Consider the following 22,325-nt stretch of genomic DNA (forward strand, 5'->3'; position numbering starts at 1 on the left):
TGCAACGTCATGACACGCAAAAACAACATAACTGAGTTAATGCTGAAACAACAAAGGATGATGACATTGCCCCCGCTAGACATTCCTACTTTCAGTGGTGATCCCCTCGACTACAACTCGTTTGTACGAGCATTTGAACATGGTGTAGAGTCCCGCACTGAAAGCTTTAAAGATCGGCTCTATTTCTTAGAGCAGTTCACCAGTGGACAACCTAAAGAACTGATAAAGAGTTGCCTTCACATGAAGCCGGAAGCAGGCTACTGTAAAGCAAGACAGCTCCTTAAAGAGCATTTTGGAAACGACTACAAGATCGCTACAGCCTATATGAACAAAGTTTTGAACTGGACGCTTGTTAAGCCAGAGGATGCGGATGCTTTAAATGCTTTCTCTTTGTTTTTGACTGCATGCTGCAACACCATGGCCGATGTGAGCTATATGGAAGAACTGGATAATGTTGCTAACTTGAAGGCTGTCGTAGCAAAGCTTCCATTCAAGTTACGTGAAAAATGGAGAACTGTGGCATGTGGCATCCAGGAGCAAAGTGACAGGAGAGTCAAGTTTAAGGATCTAGTTGAGTTTATCAACAAGCAGGCAAGGATTGCACTCCACCCAGTCTTTGGTGATATAAAAGATAGCACTGTGACTAAATTGGCCTCAACTAAACCAAGCACGTACCAAGCACAGAAAAGGGGTGTAATCAAGAAGACATTTACCACAAGTGCCACACAACTAGACCCGCAAAAGAAAAACAATGATTCAACAGAGCGGACAAATCCCGTCCCGCTCACAGCATCCGAGACATGTCCTTTCTGTAAAGAAGAGCACAACATAGGCTCATGCAGCAAGCTTAATGGCAAATCAGATAAGGAGAAACTTGAGTTTCTTAAAGTCAAAGGGCTTTGTTTTTCCTGTCTGAAGCATGGCCACATGAGCAAACTCTGCAAAAGTAAGATGAGCTGCCAGGTCTGTTCATTAACACATCCTACACTGCTACACATTAAGAAAAAGGACACAGTTGCCGATTCAGAGAAGACAGTGAATAGCTGTGAGGGACGGACAGCCATGAGTGCACTCGTTTGTGCCGAGGTCGACCAGCACGAGCTGACTGGGGCCGGTGAAGATGACTGCATACTCTCAATTGTTCCTGTCCAAGTGAAAGCGAAGATGGGAGCTGTTGAGGTGCAGACATATGCCTTCTTGGACCCAGGAAGCACTGCCACGTTTTGTACGGAGGCATTAATGAACAAATTGAAGCTGACTGGAAGAAAGGTTGACATACTGCTGCGAACTATGAACAAAGGAAGACTTGCCAGTACTTACCTGGTGTCTGGCTTGGAGGTCAGCAGTCTAAACGGTGAAGAGTACATCGATCTTCCAGACACCTTCACGCAAAGAACAATACCTGTAGGAAAAGAAAATATACCACAAGAAAGGGATCTTGAACGGTGGCCGTACCTTAAAGATGTAAAACTGCCTCAGATTCAAGCTGACATTGAACTGCTCATCGGAACAAATGTGCCAAAGGCTATGGAGCCATGGGAGGTCGTGAGCAGTGTTGGTAATGGGCCGTATGCCGTGCGGACCAAGCTTGGTTGGACAGTAAACGGACCCTTGAGGGAAAACTGCAATCACACAGGTAAAGGAAAACCCTCTAAGATCACGGCAAACAGGATTTCAGTGGCCAGTCTAGAAAACATGTGGATGCAACAGTTTCAAGTGGATTTCCCAGAGGGAGGGAAACATGACGAAGTGGAGATGTCCAGAGAGGATCATCAGTTTATGGACAAAGTCATGGAATCAGCAAAACGGATCGATGGCCACTACACCATATGTTTGCCCTTGAAGAATGATTTGGCCAACATGCCAGACAATCGAATAATCGCAGAGCAGAGAGCACAGAACCTGCGACGTAAATTCATCAAGAACGACTGCTATCACAAGGAATACACTGATTTCATGGAAGACATCATTAAAAAGGGCTATGCCGTGCGATTGTCTGATGACGAACTGACACACAAGGAAGGAAAGCTGTGGTATATACCACACCATGCAGTGTATCATCCTGTAAAGCAGAAGCTTAGGGTTGTATTTGACTGTGCTGCATCCTACCAGGGCACATCCTTAAACGACCCAATCTTGCAAGGCCCTGACTTGACCAGCAGTTTGATTGGCGTCGTCATTCGATTCAGACAAGAACCTGTTGCTGTCATGGCAGATGTGGAAGCAATGTTCCACCAGGTTAAGGTGCCAGATGACGACTCCAATCTACTCCGATTTCTGTGGTGGCCGGGCGGGGACTACAACCAAGCTTTAGCAGAACACAAGATGACTGTTCATTTGTTCGGAGCCACATCTTCACCGAGCTGTGCCAGTTTTGCGTTGAGGAGGTGCGCTCAAGATCAAAGTGGACAGTTCAAAGCCGAAGTTGTGGATACAGTCCTACAGAACTTTTACGTGGATGATTGCCTCAAGTCTGTTGCTACAGAGGAGGCAGCCATAACATTGTGTCGCGATCTCATGAAGATCTGTGCTTATGGAGGCTTTCGTCTCAACAAATGGGTGAGCAATCGAAGAAAGGTGCTCGACTCCATCCCAAAGTCGGAGCTGGCCACAGAGATGAAAAACTTGGATCTCGACCAAGACGACCTTCCCTTGGAGAGAGCCCTAGGTCTCAACTGGTGTGTCGAGTCAGACACGTTCAAGTTTAAAATCACCATCAGAGACCGCCCTTTCACAAGGAGAGGCTTGCTGTCAGTCATTGGTTCAGTTTATGACCCATTAGGAGTTCTGGCGCCTGTAGTTTTGCCAGCAAAGACAATCATGCAGGACTTATGCAGATTGAAGATTGGATGGGATGACGACTTACCTGAACACATTAAGAAACGGTGGTGTGACTGGTTAGCCAGTCTTCCTGCTTTGGAGCACTTCTCTTTTCCGAGATGTGTGAAACCCGAAGGTACTGGACACTGTGCATTAGCAGAACTGCATCATTTTGCCGATGCAAGTGAGTATGCGTATGGATCAGTCAGTTACCTTCTTCTGCGAAGCACAGATCACGAGACTCACTGTGCATTCATGATGGGCAAGTCCAGAGTCGCTCCCCTCAGGCCGCCTACCATTCCACGTATGGAGTTAACCGCCGCGACAGTTGCTGTGAAGATGGATGGTGTCCTGAGAAGAGAGCTGCAAATTGACCTTGCCAAATCAACCTTCTGGACTGACAGTACAGTCGTGCTGAAATATCTTCAAAATGAAACGACACGTTATCGTACCTTTGTGGCTAACAGAGTTTCTGCTATTCTGAAAGGATCGGATGTGGAACAATGGAGACACGTTGGCACAGACAAGAATCCCGCCGACTGTGCTTCTAGAGGTCAAAAGGTGGAAGAATTCTTGAAGAACACAAGTTGGGTGTCAGGCCCAGGATTTCTGTACAGTACAGCGGAGCGAGTGTTGCCAGACGACCCGCCCTTCACTAGAGTGGGCGTGGATTATTTTGGTCCACTTCAGGTGAAGCACAGACGAAGCCTTATAAAGAGGTATGGAGTCATATTCACTTGCTTGGCTGTACGTGCTGTGCATCTTGAACTTGCTGCTTCATTAGACACAAGTTCATGCATAAACACTCTCAGGCGTTTCATAGCGCGGAGAGGGCAAGTAAAGGAGATTCGCTCCGATAATGGAACAAATTTCATTGGAGCCAATCCTGAGCTGAAGGAAGCCATTGCCGATTGGAACACCTCAGAGTTTCAGCATCTGTTTCAACAACATGGAATCAAGTGGTCGTTCAACCCTCCAGCTGCTTCACATCATGGTGGTGCGTGGGAGCGCTTGATAAGATCAGTTAGGAAAGTGCTGAATTCTACTGTGAGAGAACAAATCCTTGATGAAGAAAGTCTTCACACTCTCCTATGTGAGGCGGAAGCAATCATCAACAGCCGTCCCATCACAAAGGCATCAAGTGACCCGAACGACTTGGAAGCGCTGGCGCCAAATCATCTGTTGTTGCTTAAGACAAAACCCTCTTTACCTCCGGGATTGTTTGACAGCGATGATGTCTACACACGCCGCAGATGGAGGCAAGTGCGATATATGTCTAATCTCTTCTGGAAGAGGTGGACAAAGGAGTACCTTCCTCAACTCCAGGAGCGTCAGCGGTGGGCCACTACTTCCAGAAACTTTGCAGAGGGGGATGTGGTGCTCCTTGTGGACGACTGTGCGCCAAGAAATTCATGGATAATGGGAAAGATCATTGGCACAGTTCCGGACAGGAAAGGGCTTGTTCGCAGAGTGCGAATAAAGACAAAGACTAATGTTCTTGACAGACCCATTACAAAGGTCTGCCTGCTCGTGGAATCAGAACGGGCTGGTGGTAAAGACTGAGCCCCTCCGATGAGTCATGTGCTAGCAACCTCTGACTCTATTTCTATCTGTCTCTTTATCTCTGTTTTCTATCTTTCTCTTTCTTTCCAGGCTGTGAAGAAGAAGTATTGCCAATGGACATTATATCTCTTTGAAAGTTGGCTGAAAGGCAACAGATTTTAACTTCTAAGTAACACCTTTAATATGCGCTTGGGCGTTTAGTTTAATGTTCGACACAGTGAATGTTTGTTTCATGAGGTGTAATGTAAAGTTTCAATGCTACAAGTATGTAATATAATATTTAGAAGTGTGATAATTGTTCTGTGTTATTGCATTATTAGAACAATTAGGGGCCGGGAATGTAGGTGCCATATGCACATGTCCATGTATTTACACTCCTTCCTGATTAAGGATTACTGGAACATGGAACTTTAAGTTTTGAATTATTATTATTTGCATTATTATCAGTAGTTTTACCTCTGGTGATGTGCCACAGTACACAATTTATGTTTACATAGAAAGTTTACATTGGACAATGTTATTGTGTTATTTTGGGTGTGCGCCTGTCACTTTAAGAGACGCCATATATTAGGATGTGTGTGCGTATGAGAGGCAGGAGTCTCACGGTTTTTCTGACCGTGTGTGGAAGAATTTGCTCTGTATCGTGGAATATATGCTGTGGACTTTTCATTGAGCAACAATTTGTTATTGTTTTGTCTTTATTATTTTTGTAAAAATAAACCCTTTTTTGTGAAAGAAGACACGCGTCAGCCATGGACTCCTCGTTTGGATATTTGATAGATTTTCATTGGGAAAACCTACAAACACATTTGCAAGAGGTGTCTTGTGCTCTGCTGAGACAGTGATGATGAAAACCGAGTGGATCCCAGTTTCTTTAAGCAGGTCAAAGCAATCAAGAAAAACTAACATAGCTGACATTAAGATCAATACTCACTAATGTGGGTTTTTTCACATTTCACTTAATTCATTTAATTACTTGCCTACTTTGTCAAACTATACTCTGTCCACCCTCTGCTCTTATGTTGTTTTTTTTCTCCACATTTTCCAATTCTTCTTTTTGTCTTTTGCCAAAAGACAGACAGAAGAGTTGGATTCTATCCTTTGGTTGTTCCTTACATAACATCCAACAGGACCAAAATCTTTGGTCACTTAAACACATGTGCTTTTCGCTAAATGCTAATGTCAGCATGTCAATGCGCTCAAAGTGACATGTGACAATGCTGATATTTAGAAGGCAATAATAACCATATCATCATAGCCTAAGCCTTAAGATATTCCTAAACTTATTTGGGTTAATCCTCTAGAAAAGAAAGTGTTGTCTGTTGGGGGCCCTATGCAAGATGCTGTTTGGGGGCCGCTATTTTGTATAATGGATAGATTCCTAACCCTTTTAGGTCATCCACAAAGATGCAACAGTCTGTTACATTTTATATAAAGTGCATTCTTATGTAACAAAACACACATCTACAAGTGTTGATATTGTTTAAATAACAAAAAATTAAGTCTTTCTCATATGAAGTATTATCATCTGTTTGTATCAACAATCACGTGATCGAAAATCCAGGCCGATCACGTGGTTTCAGATGTATATTTATTCTCATTATTTTTTATCAGATCCATAATATTTCAAAAGAAATGGGAAAAATAACAGCTTAGTATTTACTACCATTATGTAGTACAGTGTGGTACAGAGTCAGACCGCAACTCCACACAGAAACAATGCATGCAGCACTTTGCTGCAGTGACACTATTGGTTGAATTTTGAACGAAGGCCCAAGCCCCATTTTATTTTCTTTATTTACTACCGAGCACAATTTTTGGCAGAACGCAGATACGTGTGTAACATTACTCTGACAAACCTGGATAAAATGTCGTGTGGAAATAACTTGAATTAGAACTGCAAACAGTTATAAACTGGGCCCAACAATTGACTTAAGTTTGATGCTGAAAGCATTTAGTTTGACCGAAATATGCAATAATGTGTTTTTTAGTGAGCAAAAAAGATTGTTTGGATATGACTAGCAGACTTTTTGGAGTGCCAAAATTCTTTTGACAACTTTTCATCAGACACATCTGGAGATTCTATGTGCAAAGTTTCAGGCAGATGGCACTTAAATTGTAGGAGGAGTTCAAAGAAGTAGATTTTGCATATGTGGTGATTCAGCGAACAAAATGTGCAGCAGAAATGGGTGTGCCCTATGTCAGAAAACCCAGCTCTATGCAGCGAACATATGGATATAAGGTTTGCAAATGTGTTATTTAAAATGTGGAAGTAACAGGCAAAAACATGATTGCATCCATTGTAGTGCCACCTAGTGGAGTACATGTGCAATTTTTGGTATGGAAGAACTGGAAGAACCTATTCTATATATGTACCATATACATTTCAAAGCTCTCAGCACAATAGTTTGGCTGAAATTAATGTTTGTTGTTTATCTTGTAATAAGCCATGCCACCATTGACCAGTCATGACCTTCAAGATATTGCCTCAGGAGCAAGTTTCACACAGATCAGACAAAGCTCTAAGGAGGAGTTCAAAAAAGCAGGTTTTCCAGTTATGGCGATTTTGCGGAAAAAAAACAAACAAAAAACTCACTAGGCCAAAGTGGGCGTGGCCAATAGCAAAGTGATTCAGCTCCATTCAGGGAATCTGGGGATACAAGGTTTTTGAATGTGCAACATACGGTGTGGGTGTTATAGGCAAAAAGGCGTTGGCCTAGGTTAAAACCCCCCCGTGCAGGCAGATATATGTAATTTTTTGTGTCTGAGGTACGTGCAGGTGTCTGGACTAACGCTCCAAATTGCATTGCCCTCCCTTCCACGGTTTAGCCTGCAGCACCACTTTTAGCAGGAGAAAAATAAAAATCTTTATAATTACAATAGGGTTCCTAGCACCACTGGTCCTAGGAAATGCGTCTGCTTGCATACGCATTCCCTCAGCCCTTTGGACTTAGCCCCCTAATTAGAAAGCAAAAGCAGTCCAACGGCGACATGTAACATCTGCAATACGACCTTTTCAAGGGGGGGTATTATTACTCAACAAATACAACGAGTTCACTCAAGCAATACAGGCAAAGACACCATAACAACAAACACTCGTGGGTACTTTCAAAAGGACAGAGAAACATCCTTGAGACAGCAACATGGCCAAAAATATTACAGAGGGTAAATAAATGAATCACTCTGGATAACCAGCTCATCTCCGTGGTAGAGGTTCAGGGTTTTCTTCGTCACCTGGAGTTTTGAATAACTGGTGTGCCCTTCAATCTCGGCATAATGTTATATTTCTTCCTCTTTCGAGTTACAATATGCCGGTATGCACAGTAGTTTCATGGGTCTCATACAGCACAGCATGTAAAACAGGCAACTGATGAGATGCTGAACACGTGTGAAATAGACAAGCAACGCATCCATGTCATTTTACATGACAACATAAGGAATATGTAAAAAGCAATGGATGATATGGAGGTACCAAGCGTGGGCTGCATCTCACAAACTTCAGCTGGCTGTACACGAGGGTCTGCTGTCACAGTGCAGCATCACAGACTCACCTGCTAACACAAGGAAGGTGGTAGTCCAACGTTGCAATAGCATATGCAGAATAAGAAAGAGCCATATTAAAGTATTTACTTTGTTTCAGCAAAATTAAATAAAAAAACTATTAAGGAGTGCAGGTACTTTTTTCTTAATGCAGTTGTATTATCCAGGAAAATAATAGTTAATTTTAAGTATTGGATTGGGACTCAGTATCGGCAGATACTAAATATTAAAGGACTTGGATCGGGACCGGGATAAAAAAACCTGACTGGGACATCCCTAGTATCAACCCATGTATTACATTTTAACTTGCACTACAGGAACAGCCATGGGATTGCTTTCATACATGGGTCATTCTCTTCTATGACTGAAGTATGAAGTTTTAATCTAATATATTGCCAAATACGTTTTTTGCTTCGATAGCAACTCTTCCACCATTGTCTTGATGGTCAGCTCTCCTAACTCTCCATGGTAAAAGTGTAAATGTAACTCCTGTGTTCCAATTCTGCTGCTGGCCCCGCTGCTGCAGGGGGTAAACACCCGCAGCACTAGAATTTAGATTCTCTGCCTGAACCCGGCCTGCAGATATTTCCCGCCACTTATACTCGGGCCGGGCACTTAATCAAGCATTTGGGTTTTATTCATTTATTTTTATTTTAATAACTCAAACTAATGACTGTATTTCCGGCTACAGTACGCGCATCTCTCTCTTCCCTCCATTGTTGTTTGTGTTTGTGTTGCTGAGCGGTGTTACACCTGAGTTGTCCTCATACTGAAAATGTGACTTATCACATAGAATATAACGTGTTAATCTAACGGCATTTGTTACATTACTCAGTAAGATATTTCTAAATATTTCTGTAGTTCAAACAACTAGGAATTGTAGTTGAAAAACTGTTGGGTTTAAATTGGGCTCGGGCACATAATTATAGTTAATGTGTTGGGCAGGGCCGGGCCCGGGTCAAGCTTGATTTTTTGGGTCTGGTCTAAGCTCTATGCAGCACTAATTGCATCCCTCGTCAGTATATTGATTTTTTTAAAAAAGCTAAATGACAGTGGGGTGGTAGGCAAATGATGTATTTGATGTAAGCTCACGCATGTAACACTTACTGACTACACAGCAAACCTAGTGCAAGGTTCAAATAAGTTATTTATAAACAAAAAAGATTTCTACTGTTAAAAACTAATTTGCATACTCATGTTTGCAATTATTTTTGTGAATATGAAGAAAATTTAAGCAGCACGCCAGGTGTCTGGCGAGAAATAATGTACAAATGTATTTCATTTGTTAATTCAGTGCAAGGTTTCAAGTTATTTAATGTATGACACTGCACTGAATGTTATAAAGTGTTATGTGTTCTTTATAAAATAGTACACAAACTGTTCTTTTTTCACTTTTGCATTATTATGTTAAGAATAGAAATTAAAATGTTGTACTTTCTCGTCGTGCTTCAGTGCTATAGTGGTTCTCCCACAGGATGACAATACCAGCTGGCTTCAAGCTATTTTGAATCTGAGACCACTGCTTTAGGATTTATTTTCTTGGCACCATGAATATGGACATCAAATGTCATGGCATTCCATTTAGGATCTCTCAGTTTCACTTCAAATCATTTCAAGCACTTTTACTGTAGCACAGACATACTGTCAATAAACCACCATATTAATCCAGTATTGTGATATCAAAGACCAGTGGTTAACCTACCTGAAATATTCAGTAGGTAGTCCAATTTTGATCAACTATGGGGCTACAAACATTTGTCAGAAGTAAAGAAAAAATAGCCAGTGGCCAGCCAAAGACTACTGGGGTTATTGACCAGGGTGTGAAAAATATATCTACCATCTATCTATTTTTTGTGTGAACACTGACTTAATATTCATTACCTGGCTTCATGGCTTCAGATGTATTTTGAGGAGCTTTAAATTCTGCGGTACTGTTGTATTGTGCTTTACAGTGTGTGGTCAAAAAGTTAGTGTCCTTTTAGAAGGCAGCTTCTGGCAAGGCCATTAAATTGGGCTAAAGATAAAAAAACAGTAAAGCAGAAGAAGCGTGTGTACATGCAAGTGAGCATGCATGCGTGAAGAAGACACAGGGGTAGATGGTGGGAGTGTGTCTCCAGCTATGAACTTTCTGGCGGCTATTGTTTCCTGTGGGTATCCTTTCACAGTTTAGTCAGAAGCAAATCCAGAAGGAGCTCACTCCAGTTCTCAGTCTTCCAGCTGTGTGCAGTTGTGGACCTGTGTTCCTCTTCACAGGAAGAACGATTAAGGAAATGGGAAACTTCTTCCTGATGGCCAGGCACATGGCCCCATTCAGCTGTGGTGTGAAAACGATCTGACTCTCACGCACGTACTAAGACACATGCCAAAAACACAGTTAAGGTGCACAGTTCAGTTCAGATCGAATCAGATAGTACTCTGAGTTTCCCCAGCCTCCTACATCTCCTGAAAGATTCATATTGGCAACAGTTGTCTTATTGGGAAAGGCTCAAACTGTTTCTTACCTAAAAACTCTGCAAATAAATGTTATCACCTGGTTTTTGTTTCATTTTGTGGGATATATGTCAACAGCTATGTGGCCATTATGTCAGTATTTATTACACCAAGTTCATATACAATTATACCAGCAAGGTTTCAATAAGTTATTTAAGAGTAAGCAAAAAACATTTGCACCTACTGATAAAAAAAAATAACCATATCTAGAAAATTTTACTACAATCATCAAATGCAATGTATCACAGCATTACTCACAATCAGATTACGATTAACCTGTCAACAATTCGATTCAATTCTACAATACATCACAATTACTGCACATGGCTATGTTTTCATCAAAGGATAAAAGCAGTCAGATATATATATATATATATATATATATATATATATATATATATATATATATATATATATATATATATATGAACTCGCTTTTTATTTTATGTGTTCTGAGAAAGCATAAACATCACAAAAACTAGAACCATGAGTTTATGTAGCGCTGCTTACTTGTTAACAGTATGTTAATTGACATATGAAATATGTTACACTGATTTAAGTTTTTACTACACTCGACTAGCTTGGCTCATTGGATCATTAAATTACCAGGGCTTTGGTTTCGTAGTAAAGTGCGGGTGTAACCTTTTCTGTGAAGTGGCTGTGTGACAGGAGCTTATATCACATCTCCAGTGTCTTCATGTTACAAAACCCGCTGTTGTCAACAACAGAATAAGGCAGTAGATTCTTACCTATAAAAGCTGCCATAGATCTGGTTATTCTCTCCCCTCGCTCCGTGTTGGGTGGTAGAGTTGGCAGCATGGCATCAGTTCTTGGCTTGGCTGGGTCTGCTGTCTCTTCGGCAGGTGCTAACATTGACAGTAGCCTCTCCGGGTTAAAACGGCTAACGTGGTTTCTCAAGTTAGCGGTATTCCCTAGGTATTTAATTTTTGTGTGACACACTTTACACACCATGTGTATTGCCAAGTTTGTGCTTGTCAATGTCTTCATAAAGTCCAAAACGTGTCCAGATGGCCACTTTTAAAATCCTTGTTGCATTTTTAATGACTTTTTCCTCAGCCATGTCGCACAATGTATGAGGTGACGTCAGTCAGATGAGATGCATATAGCGTAGTTACTGTGAACTGGCCGGAAAGAGCGAGGGTTGAAAAAGAGTAGGACTTGTACTGGCATGGCCCGAAAAAATTATTAGTAGGCTATAATCAATTATGGTGTGTCACTGTATCAATTCATAATCGTCCATGTCAGCATTGCGATGCATCGCTAAAATGATTAATTTACATAATCGAAATACATTTAAATTATTATACAAATGACCTGTCTGTCACATCATGATAGTGATTGACAACAACAGATAAGGTAATTCAATTTACCTCAGCTGACTTGAGTGTGCAGTAACACAAATATACAGCCGTCTGGGTAGCCCTCTACTGAATGCTGGTTACTCATGATTTGGACTCCTGAAGGAAGGAAAGGTAAGTGGGTAAGACGCCTTTTTTAACGAAGCTGACACATACATCGCTGGCAGCACCTCTTGCTCAAGTTATGACTGATAACTTGAGAAACAAAAAAGAAAAATTGAGGGAAAATAGAGATATGCTGAGACTCTTCTCTACCCAAACACAGTCCATCATAGCTCATTGATTTCTTCATAGTATTTCACTCTTTCCTCAAAAGATTTACCCACAAGAGTACTCTGAGCTGCTTCTAGGGCTGTGGTTTCTATGTGTAACTGTAATCTCTTTATACAAATGCTTAGCGTTCTGAAATACTCAGTACAGTACAGTAATACTTAGTTTGGAGAAATGTGATCTGGACCCCAGGGAGGGCTAATCATCAACACATTTGTAATGGTTGAATAACTCATATCACATCCATATCTGAGACAAGCTGATTAAGGAGGCATCAAAGTGAGAAGTGAGCCGTAGATGTAGAGTTCGCCTGCAGCCAAGTAGCATCAAATTATTGGCTTCAAAACACTGAAACAAACTGAAACAAACATACAGATCAACTGAAGCTTTAAGTTACTATCAGCACTTTCAGTCAGTCTTTCATTTTCTCTGTACTCTGCATTTGTTCCTCTCAGTACTGTACTGCTGGTTATTGGATATCCTACAGTCATACTGTCATTCATTGTAACTCATATACATGAAGCACATTCTAATGAGTGTCAGTGTGCCCCATGTTGCCTCATTCTCATTTAAAGTTGAAATTGCCAATATTTTTCTTATATATTTTCTCAACTTTAATACTATATATCATCAGTTTTTTTTTCAGCATTATACAATAGAAACTGTTTATCATCAAGCAAGCTAATCAGTCAACTAGACATTAAGAAGTTGTCATTACTAAAAATGAGAGTAACATATGTATGTCAAATATTTGTGAACATTGTGTATTTTTTTTTTTTAACCTTATGAGAACAGCTTCAAAACCATTTTGATGGTATAGTTTCCTATTAAAGGGTGAATGGTGTCTCTGTCTCAGCCAATCCACACCACTATCACTTGTTTCTGTAACTTCAGTGAGAGGGTAGTATCACATTGTTGTATACAGTTTTACTTCAAGGAGTTTTCAAGACATAATATTGTTATGAAGTAATAGGTTCTGTTTATAGTTTGCACCTACAATACATTTGACAAATTGTTACAGAACTGTGAGTTGCATTTGAGACTGTTCCGTTGCACTCAAACTGTAGAGGGTGCCAAATCGCCTAAAATGCCAAATTCAATTTCCACATAGCCTAATGTTGCTTTAGTGGAACTATTATTAAACAGAACTTGAACTTTAACAATGCATTTGCAGAAGCTAAATGTAAGTTATGGTGCTGTGAGACTGCTGCTAGATTATTTCTGATAGACCATGCTTCCCTTGTGTGTGGGAATACTAGCTAAAAGATACATGTGATGTTCGCAGAGATAGTAGCTAATCTGGTCATGAAAAAAAAAAAAGGTCAGCAGTTGTGTTAGTTATCACAAGATTAAGCTGGCTATGCAGTTTTGTGGTTATGTTTATGGTATTTTTTAATTTTATTCATTTCATTCATTTAATTTCACAAACAATGTTAGCTCTAGTGATGTGTCGGTCACGAACAAAACAGTTCTTAGAGCCGGCTCTTTGAAGTGAACAATCGGAGCCAGCTCCCGTCTGGGAGCCAGAGCAGCTTTGGTTTATTTTTTACCTCTATTTCTTTCACGTGATTGGTCAACTACATGATGTGTGGTGGTGTCTGTGTGTCCACACTGAGCAGGAGGGGTGGGGCTGAGAGAGAGAGAGAGAGAGCAGATGCTACAGAGACAACATGCTGGAAAGGTGAGACAGTGAGTGACGGCAGGAAACACAGTAAAATTGAGTGTAGAATATGCAAGGTCAAAATCTCATATGAAGCAGGCTCTACAAATAACCTGCACAGGCACATTAGAACTGTACATCCATCAGTGCAGTTGGAAGAAAAAAGACAAGAAAGTGAACCTGCTGCTAATGAAAGTGCCAGTTTGTCTACTGCAACTGTCGCTGCTGCTGCTGCAGTGCTACAGTGTCTACAGTAAACCACCACAACCACCTGGACCTACAACCCAGAGCTCTGACACAGTTTGTGCAAAAGGCTATGTACTTTACAAAAGTATTACAGCACTCTGTTCCATGTTGAGTATAATTAGCCACAGTAATTAACATTTGATGTAATGTATGTTTTGTACATTAGTAATTCATTTTACACATCATTTTTCATTATTTGTGGTAATAAATGAATTTAAGCAACAAAAAAAAATCTGAGAAGCCACTTGGAAGCCAAAAGAGCTGGCTCTTTTTAGTGAGCTGAGCCATAAGAACCAGCTCTCCTAAAAGAGCTGGAATTCCCATCATTAGTTAGCTCAAGTTGGCCAGTTGATTCAACAAAGACTACAAAACAACTCTTTTGCCAGGTCGTTCATAAGGGTCGGCCTACTTGTTGGAGGAGTAAATTAAGTTTCAAAACACAGGAGTCTACTGAAGTGACTGACTGTTTTCCAGTTATTAGTCAGACCCCATGTATTTTAATAGAGATAACACTACCAAAAAGTGTCACATGAATGAGTGAATACATCTGATCATATCGTTTGCTGGTTACCACTGAATTACTTCAATGAAACTTAAGTGTTAACTTTACAGTCAAAATGCACACCCTCTCATGTAATATAAATATAACCTTCTAATGTATTTTTTTTCTGGAGGAGTTCATGAAAGTGAAAATATAATGCCAGTCCTGCCTCTGATGAAGTCTGTGAGATACAATTGAAAGTCTGTCATTTACAGTCAAGCTGAAAGTGTTCCTCAGGCAGAAAAACATGTTGTTGGCAGTAAGTAGGAATAGTAAGACTAGATGATCATGTTGCATTTAATAGTTTCATTTAATTGCCTAATAGTGAAACATTCTGTGTTTCATTATAGGGACGACAAACTGTAGGATTTCTACCAAACACTACTGCTTAGTGTTGCAAGAACAAGAATGATGTGGCTGCCAGTCATCTCAGCTGTTTAGAGTAATTCACATGTCAAAAACAAATGTGTCAGGCATGACAGCATTTTTTCTATGTTGACATGATTCAGAAAGAAATAGCACAGTTTTTCTCTTCTCCTTTGTAATATCTTATGTTATTATGACCCGGTTTTCCCACAGAAATCAATCAAAGCTTTAACTTCCTCTTTAATCACTTATCATCTCCCTGAACACTTCTTCGAAGAATGGCTTTATTACAAAGATAGACGAGATTTTAAGGACCAAGTGGAGAGAGGAATGGAAGTGATGAAACAGTGGATAGACTGAGGAAGATGAGGTGTGGATGCTGGAGGGCTGATATGTCCATCTGAAATGTGATTCCCCCTACTATTCAGCTTAAAGAAACTCTGTAGGCTCTACAGTAACTTTCATTTAATTGATGTACCCCATTAAAGGAGAACTTCTGTCGATTTAAACATGCAGCTTCATTGCTCAAGCTGCCCTTGACTTGCCAGTACTGAAGACGCTGACACATTTTGTCCAACCATTACAGGACTCCGTAAACGAAGCATTAGCATTGACAGCTAACAGCACAGGGTCAGAACTGTACACTGTGTTTTAAGCTTCTTAACATGCTCCACATCTCATCCCAAATGTCATGCAACATCAGCAGACACTTTACAACTTTACAACAAATGAATAAAAATGTAGTAAAAACAGTGTGTTTGTGCAAGGAGCTACATACCGGTTTGTTGACATCCGTGTCCTCCAGTAGCTAGACTGAACTAGTCAATCCGTCGAGCCTGTGCTCAACAGGCTTACCAGGCTATTGTAAGGCTCATGGCTCATGACAGGCTTTAACATGGACATGTACATTATGATACGAAAAACGAAAATGCTAGAATACGTTTCTGTCTTCGCCAGTGAGGGAGTAAGCGCATGCTCGACAGATTGACTAGTTTGGTCCAGCTACCGGTAGACACAGATGTCAACAAACCGGTATGTAGCTCCTTGCACAAACACACTGTTTTAATACTTTTTTTATTCATTTTGAGTCATACACGCTACAGTGCTGTGTTGTAAGGTGTCTGCTGATGTTGCATAACTTTTGGGGTGATATGTGGAGCATGTTAAGAAGCTTAAAACACAGTGTAATGTTCTGACCCTATGCCGTTAGCTGTCAATGCTAACTCTCCATTCACGGAGCTCTGTAATGGTTGGACCAAATGTGTTCGCGTCTTCGGTACTGGCAAGCCAAGGGTAGCTTGAGCAATGAAGATGCATGATTACATCGACCGAAGTTCTCCTTTAACAACAAGCTATAAAAAACAACTTAGGTATACATATAGTAACTGCTATTGACAAAAACATGTTACAAACACATGAAAGCCTATAAGCTTATACTCGCAATTCATTTGAAAAAAAAAAATGCTGTTTGTATAATTTTGCTTCATAAAACTGAAGTTGAAGTAAATTTTCCCTTATATTTTGTGCTTGGAGCAGAGTATTTACATTTTGAAAATGAAGTAAATATGCTCTGTCTGACTTCTATGGCAATTTAACATATCTGACCATTAAGCTTATATGATGGATATGACATCAGTGGTGGTGTTTGTGGAAGTGAACTTTGGTTGATCTAGTGTACAGAGAGGTGCTGTCTTGTCAGATGATCTCTTCATCCATAATGGAGTGCAGGAGCCCCCAGGTGGAATGGCTTCCACCCCCCTCATATTGTCTCTTCAAAAGATGTGCGGAGACAGCATGAATTATAAATACCCCCTGACTCTCACACCCTATTCATGCTAGTATATTGTTACCTTGGGAGTACTTGGGTTTAACACGCTTAAAAGCTCAAACTTAGGACATAAATACGTAGATTTGACTAATAAGGGTTTCTTTTAAAGGCCAAAAACAGATACTTTTTGAGAATGAAGCTACCATTAGCCAGTGTTCAAACCATCTGACTAATACATGGTGACGTTCAAATATTTCACCTTTTTTCCATTTAAGAGATCGATTTCCAGTTTGATAAGCTTCTCAAACTGGATTTAGTCCTTTCGGAGACACTGAAAGTCCATTGAATATCTGGATACTATTTGGATCAGAATATGACATTACTATCACTTACATCCAACAAATAGATGACACTGAGTGATGTTTTAAGCTCCATGCATCCACTAAAAATGAACAACTCTTGCAGTGAGGATCCAAGGGCAGAATTCATTGTGGGTCTTCTGTTCAGCCTCCCACCATCACCTGCCATAGGTGTCTGCCTCTCAAAAAGCTTCAAAGTCTAGTATTGAAAATGATGCCCTACCCTTGGTCTGTGCTGTTAAAGAAGAACTTCGGTCGATTTAAACATGCAGCTTCATTGCTCAAGCTACCCTTGACTTGCCAGTACCGAAGACACAAACACATTTGGTCCAACCATTACAGGGCTCTGTGAATGGAGAGTTAGCATTGACAGCTAACAGCATGGGGTCACAACTTTACACTGTGTTTTAAGTGACTTCACATGCTCCAAATCTCAACCCAAAAGTTAAACAACATCAGCAGACACCTTACAACACAGCACTGTAGCGTGTATGACGGAAAATTGAATTTTGCAGACAGAAACGTATTCCAGCATTTTTGTTTTTCTGTTCATCATGTCCATGTTACAGCCTGTCATCAGCCATGAGCCTTACAATAGCCTGTTAAGCACATGCTCGATGGATATACTAGTTTGGTGTTGCCAAACACTGACATTTTGTGGAACTTTCTGACTTGACAACCTGACAATTCATCCGTCCATCCATTTCTTCCACTTATCCTGGGTTGGGTCATGGGGGCAGCTGTCTGAGCAGGGACACCCTTCAGGGACTTCCCTCTCCCTGGACACTTCCTCTAGCTCCTCTGGGAGGATCCCAAGGCATTCCCAGGCCAGCCGAGTGACATAGTCACTCTAGTGTATCCTGGGTCATCCAGAGGGCATCCAATACAGATGCCTGAGCCACCTCAGCTGGCTCCTCTCAATGTGGAGGAGCAGCGGCTCTACTCCGAGCTCCTCCCGGGTGACAGAGCTCCTCACCCCATCTCTAAGGGAGCACCCCGCCACCCTGCAGAGGAAACTCATTTTGGCTGCTTGTATCCAAGATCTTATTCTTTCGGTCACGACCCAAAGTTCATGACTTTTAGCTCAGCTCTCTCTTCACCACGACAGACTGATACTCGTGAACAAGACCCCAAGATACTTGAACTCCTCCACTTGAGGCAGGAACTCTCCCCCAACCCTGACAATCCAACATGCATTATGTAGTAACTGGCCAGGTGTGCAGATGTGTTAAGGTAGTTTGAACTCCTTTCTCTCGAGCTCTCAAGAATACTTTTGGCGAGAGTCTTGCTGAAATTGTGCGTTAATTGTGTCCATGCTACAAAGTTCAGAGTTCACGGAGAGAGCTCATGAAGGCAATGGGATTCATCCAAAAGGAAGCTATGGTGGTGCAAGAGTGCAAAAGGGTTGGAAAAATCCCCTAAGAAAAAAGAAAGAAAGAAAGAAAGAAAGGCCTGTTGTCCTACATTCTCAAATGGATATATCTGAGTAATCTTATCACAGTTACATTTTCATGTATTTCAAGCTGCATAGTTCAAACACAGGCATAAAATACCAGGTAAAGCCTCAGGTTAGTAAGAGAGCTATTCTCAAAAAACAGGTGAACGATGATGTTTGTCTTTTTGAGATGTGCTCTAGCCCATGAACTCTGGCCAGCCATATCAGACTGAAGGACAGACACAAAGGAGTAAAAGGCAACACTGATAATCGACCCAGCACTGACGCCAAAGCCAGGGGACAGACAAAACTATCTGCAGTACACTTGGAAACACAGATATGGTATTTAGTTATGGTTATGGTTATGGTTATGGTTATGGTTATGGTTATGATTAGAAGGTACAGGCTAGAAACCTAACACTTCATATTGCTTGAAGCAGTTGATGGTTTTCTCTGAAAAGGTCTTGTTTAAGCTTAAGACATACATGCTCTATTGTATTTTGTTGTAGCGACTGACCTTGACTGTTCCAAGATTTCAACAAATGTTTGTGCCCACTCAATAGAGAACGGTCATTTTTTTCAGAATTCTCACATAGCCAAAACTATAGGGGCCAGCATATCTGCTAGCTGCTGCTCACTATACTCGTTGTTGTGGCTTTCTTTAGTTTTAGCAACTAGCTAGCGTTTGCAAGTACTGCACCCAATGGCGGCTGGTGAAGCTATATGTGCCAGAGGCTTACAGTAACTGTCCCAATAAAAGAACCCAAACCAAAAGATACCATTGTTTTAGGGATAAACAATAATTTATTAATTGCCCTTTAGAAATGATGATATTGGAAGGATGAATGGAGGGATTTATTTCTTTCCAAATGAAGTGTGTTTCATGATGACGAAGCAGTCAAGCTTGTCTTAGTTCAGTAAAAGACTGATACTAATAAGTGTAAAAATATCAATTTTTTTTTGTTGTAATTTAGCACCCTATCAGACTATTACACTATTATGTATGTCTTTTTCAGTCCTAAAACTAAATAATCCAAACTCAGAGTCCACTCACTAACTTTTTCTGGGGCTTTTAACCACAACTCATGACCCTCATCAACCAAAAGATGTAATAGTTCACATCAACTGACTGACATCAACTGAACATATTCAAGGTATTTGGCATCAGACGTGAACACCATCCTAGAGCTATCTCTAGTTTCCCACTGAGATGTGCTGGAAAGCTTGAAGGAAAGTAAGATGAACTTAAGTGAGTTAAGATATTTTTATGTGGCCAATAAAAAAGTGATGAATACATGTAAATTGCTAAACTGTGTCATGGAGTACCTTCAATGTGCCAATTAACAACTAAAATGATCCTGGTTTTCTATGCTAATAGCCGGTTTACTTGCTAAAAGCTTGCAATATATATTGTTTGAAATTAGAGCTGTCCCAAACAATTATTTTTCAAACTATTAATCTAGCGATTATTTTTTCGATTAGTCTAATCTCTCTACTAAACTAATGTTAACATTACCTGACCAACAAAAGTAATGTAGTAACTGTAACTGTCGTTGATAACTTATATGAGGAAAAAATACCGCAGTTTTAGGCGGAGCAGCGTCTGTCCTCCTGCTTGTCCTACCGACTCTTCGTCACATTTCTGCCCGAAAAACGGCGTCTGTCACCGGCAGAAACCTGTAACTCACTCAAGTGGTTGTGTTGATATAAATCACCGCGATGGTCAGCCCTCCCAACCAACACTTAAGTGAACTTTCCCCCCAGAAAACAGCCTCCATCCCTGTGAGTGACAGAGTCACGGAGCAACCACTTTACTGATGGCGATTATGAAATTATGTAATTTAGCGCGAAAAAAGTAACTCTTTCACTTTCCAGGATGTTTCGGGGACAGGGTTCCTGATCACTACACATTATAAATGGTCTGCAGGTTTAGATTGACAGGGGGGACACCTGGGAAACACACCAACATCATCATTATGATGTGTATGATCACATCTCTTTGGGAGCCACAGCGCCGGCTTTCTGTGTGAATTACTTGGCAGTTCATCTTTACTCCAGCGGTGATTCACTCTGTGTGAACAATCAACAGCTGAGAACTGACGAACCGCCGCTGTGGTATTAATGCAGCATTTCTGTCTGAGAGGGGCTATTCTTGGCTATTCTCTGGGGGTCCTACCACTTCTTGTTTGGGATGACGTGTCAAAGGAAATTATTCATGTTGACGGATTTATGTTGTCGATTATGTCTACTACGTCGATGCATCTTCCCAGCCCTATTTGAAATTGAATTTTAAAGAGCAGCAGCAGCGTTAACCAAGATGACTGCAAGTGCTAAATGCAGGAACTCAAACTTATCATCATAAAATAGAAAGAACTGCCAGACAAACACAACCTGAATCTCTTTGTTGCATAACTAATGACATGACTTAATTCTTTTTACCAAGGAAAAGCTTGTAAAAAAAAAAAGCATTTTATACCATAAAACTCCCTCAAAAGTAATTCTTTATAAAGGGACTCTACAGAACTTATGCATTGTGCTGGAAGACAATTGTTAGTTTATGTTGGAGGGCTCCATTTCCAAACTAATGTTAGCTACTGTTGCTACTGAGAGGCACTGAGACAAGGCTCATGAGAACGTGCATGAAGTCACATCCTTTGGACTGCTGCGAGATATCTGACCTGAGTCTATCACAAAGAAATCCTCAGTCCAGCAGCATAAACAACTAAAACATATCATCCACAGGCTGCTGTAGGCAACCGAGGGTGATGGTCAAGGTCCCATTTTTCCCGTCACTTCACAGTCCACTCATGTATGACCAAAAAAGGTGATCAATACATGTAAACTACTACAAATGTAATTATAGAGAGCACTTTTGCACAATGAGAAAAGTTTTAACATAACTCAATCTGAATGATTTCTTTGGTGCTTTCTCAGGACAGGAGCACTGTAAATGACACTATCTGGATAATATCCATTTATTTGGGTTGAATACAATAGCAGTTATAGGTGTTCATTTGTGAAGACATAGACCGTGTGCTTTGCTTATTGACACAAGTCAAGCCTCCATAGACCACCACTGATCTAGAAGGGCTTGAGTTCATTAACTCAGCTGCTCTGAAAAAAACTTTTCTACTCTCTGTGTTAACTTTTCCCCTGTGTGAATGTTGGCATCTTGATCTGTGCCACCTGATAGGGTGAGACAGCAAACCCATTCATCTTCCCCCATCTTCCTTGTTTGATCCTACAGCCCTGAAACTTCAAAGCCTATTGGGCAGTGGATTGTGGCTGTCCGCAAACCTCGCCAAGCTGACAGCTACAAGGAGCTGAGGCACACCCCACACATAATACCTACAAAGATGTGGTCAGAGAGCCATATGGGTTCATTCGGAAACATGCTAATTTCATGGAAATTTCTGCTTTTTAGACAATGATGCCAACAGGCAGCTGGCCAGCTTTTTCTGTCTCTGCCAATTAGGTACAATTCAGATTAAATTTGAGCGCTTGCCATGTGTTTTCTTTCTCAAGTACCTGTCCAGTGGTGAATCAGCTGCATTATTCATACACTGCAACAATTAAAACATCAACAAAGGAAGGAGAAAAATATGTACGTTATTCATATCTGTCCTCCAGGGAGACATGCAGTCAGAGCTAATGAGAGGCTGATTCTTTGAAGTCATGGAGCCCTCAGTGAAGTGAATGGCATGAATTAACGACCACCATCAGACAAGTTTTGCTCAGTGCGAATGCCCTCTAGGCAGCTAATTTTAGCCAGTGTTATGAGCCCTGTCTTGTCTATTTTGTAAGTTTTCATTAGGAAATGTGAATATAATTAAGTTCCCTCAACACCCTTATCTATGAGAGGGACATGCTCAGCGACAGAGTAGCACT

The 22,325-nt window shown here is 40.9% G+C and overlaps 1 protein-coding gene across 8 annotated transcripts in view; it reads right to left on the bottom strand.

The window, feature by feature from the left end:
• sorcs2 (sortilin-related VPS10 domain containing receptor 2) overlaps positions 1 to 22,325 on the bottom strand; it is a 534,678-nt gene that overhangs the window by 403,397 nt on the left and 108,956 nt on the right. The window lies entirely within an intron of this gene.

Source organism: Acanthopagrus latus, chromosome 10, assembly GCF_904848185.1.
Source record: "Acanthopagrus latus isolate v.2019 chromosome 10, fAcaLat1.1, whole genome shotgun sequence".
Taxonomy (NCBI): Eukaryota; Metazoa; Chordata; class Actinopteri; order Spariformes; family Sparidae; genus Acanthopagrus; species Acanthopagrus latus.